A 2872-nucleotide genomic window follows, 5' to 3' on the forward strand; every position below is an offset into this window, starting at 1 on the left:
TCATATCCTAGTGGTTGTTGGTCTGTCAGTTGTGCCGGGGTCTCCTTTCCCTTGGCTTGCTTCGCTTGCACTGTGGTGGAGTCGAGAGGCGCGCTATTGGAGTTGTCACTTGCCTTTGTTGTGTGGCTTAGCTACTAGCAACGTGATTATTATCGCATACTTTAAGTGCACTTATGTTCCCTTCCCTCACCGCGCTTATTTGACTTATTTAGCGTGCTTTTTACTGTGTGCCAAGGACGGGTTCGTACACGGACATCAAACGATTTGTCTCTCTCTCTTGGAGATTGGATTTGCAATCTGCTTGGCAAGTGCTCTCTCGATTTTCTGGTAACCGAGCCCCATCCTTTGGTCGGGGAGTAGACTTGTCTTCACAACAAAGGGGAGGAAAAGGGCCTCTCAATCTTATAAAAATAGTACCAATCCAGAGAAGATTTTGAAGCCTTCTTCCTTTGGCACACATACACTATCAGAGGAAATCCTACATGGGGAAATAAGGCTAAGCTAGAATAAAGCGAAAGATGGGTACGTAATGCAGACGGAGTTCAGTCCAGAAGCATCATTATAGAGCCTCATGGCATGATGTGCCCACTCGGTTGTGTTTAATTTTATAAGATGTCGTATGTCGAGCCAAGGCTTGTGGGAGTGGGCAATGGCTGCGACAAGAAATAGAAATGTGATTGGCCAATTCACGATGGTTGGGAAAGTCTTCTATGTAGCTGGATTTGATTCTAAACAGGCTATTCACGATTTGGTTATGAAAGGAGGTATCTGGGGTGGTGCTTCTCACTTTGCTTATGCTATGCCTTGGATACCTGAATTTTATCCAAGCGAAGAGTTTATGTCCTTCTGCACAATGTGGATTACGCTTAAGGGCTTCCCCCTTTGGCTTCAAGGCTATGTTGACTCTAAAGTTGCCATGTTGGGCAAGGTGTTGTTCATTCCAAAAGTGCAGCGGGTAAGATTGGGCTTGGAGATAAAGGTTTGTATTCTGTGGAATATGAGCAAGCCCATTCCCAAATATCTAGATTTGAATATGGACAGTTATGGCACCTTTTGACAAGAGCTAGTGCTTGCCTCATTTCCGAATGCCTATTATAAATGTTGAAGAATTGGCCATTATGCTAGAGATTGTCCTCTAGGGAAATTGTAGCGGTCATAGGACTAGGAGAACTTGGATAAGGATAAATAGAGAGGTTGTACCTTAGGTGGAGGTGTCCAAAATGGAAATAAAGACCAATGGACAAGAAGTGACTTGCGAAGTGATGGGTTGCCCATCAGTTGAGTTGTAAGAGAAACCTATCACTCCCTCTCGTGAGAAGGGTGGAGAGAAACCTGTCATTCCCTCGGATGCTCGTTGATTTTGATGAGCTTGAGGCGAATGCAAAGGATACTCATGTAAGGACATGGGTCCTATGGGCAAGGCCACTGGCACGGACGATGTGTACGCTAAGGGGAGGCTATAAGATAGCACGGTTGGGTGGAGACTAGCACACGCATTACCACCGCCCTTTCACTGATATCCGAGCTATTTTTGGGAGGAGGCTAAAAGCGGCTTGCATGTGCGTGTGACGCCCTGCTTCTCTCCCACGTTCCACAGACAACAACGTCTTCGTTATACAGCAAAAGGAATACATGCACAAATTTCTATGCGAGCAAGGCGTGGACAAACAACGACAACCAACCGCAGCCGCCCCACCTACGCCCTCCATAGAGCACGACTAAGACGGGCGACCAAGGCAAACTTGACCGGCAACTCGACGGCACCGAGGCTCCGAAGGCTTTCATTGGCACCGCACATAGGAAGGCCCGCTTAACCCTTGCATGAAGGAGGGTTGAACCCACCCCATGAGGGTAAGAGGCCAACACTTTACCATCAAGCTATTGGCCCTTGTTGTGTATAACAAGTACACAACAAGGAAAGATAGTCTACTTGTGTTGAAAGGAAAACTAGAAGGAAAGGGAAAGCTTCAAACTTCAAGGAAGTAGTTTCACCCTTCCTTTTCACTTCTTGGAGGAAGGCAAGTTTTTCGCCAAAAAAAGAATTTCCTCAAGGAGGTAGCTTCAAAGTCAAGAAACGCCTTCACAAAAACGACGTAAGATAGCCTCCCCCTAGCGTACACACTGTCCGATCGTGCCGGTGGCCTTGCCCATAGGCCCTATGTACTTACATTACCCCCCCTTGGAGAATCGTTTTTGTCCTCGAAAACGAATGTAGGAAAACATTTCTTAAGTGCGGAGACATTCTCCCATGTAGAACCTTCTTTAGGTCTATCTAGCCATTTTACCAACACCTGTCGTCTGACATGATGTCTAGTGCGAAGCTCATGAGAATCCAAAATCTTTTTGGGCTCATGAGGAATACTTGGCGGTGTGATAAGGTCAACCAACACATCTGTGTCAATGACATTATCATTCTGTCCTAGTTGTTTTCGTAAACGGCTAACATGAAAAACAGGATGAACTCATGAGTGCTTTGGAAGAGCTAACTTATAGGCCACTTGACCTATACGTTTGAGAATGGTAAACGATCCACAATAGCGTGGTGAAAGTTTAACAACTTTTCCCGTCTTAGTGGGAATCAATCGACCCATCTTTGCGAGACGGTCTACAATTACCCAAATGGCATCATGGCCACAATTTGTAGTAGGTAGTCCTACTACAAAATCCATAGAGATACTCTCCCACTTACCTTGTGGAATCTCTAAAGGATGTAAAAGGCCACCTACCTTGAGGCACTCTGCCTTATTAACTTGGCACTGTTGGCAGTTTAGTACATACCCTTGAACATCATGCTGTAAGTCCGTCCAATAAAACTGTTGTCGAACTAAATCATACGTCTTACGAATACTTGGATGACCAGCACTTGGACTAT

Source organism: Adiantum capillus-veneris, chromosome 10, assembly GCF_014529385.1.
Source record: "Adiantum capillus-veneris isolate H3 chromosome 10, ASM1452938v2, whole genome shotgun sequence".
NCBI classification, from domain to species: Eukaryota; Viridiplantae; Streptophyta; class Polypodiopsida; order Polypodiales; family Pteridaceae; genus Adiantum; species Adiantum capillus-veneris.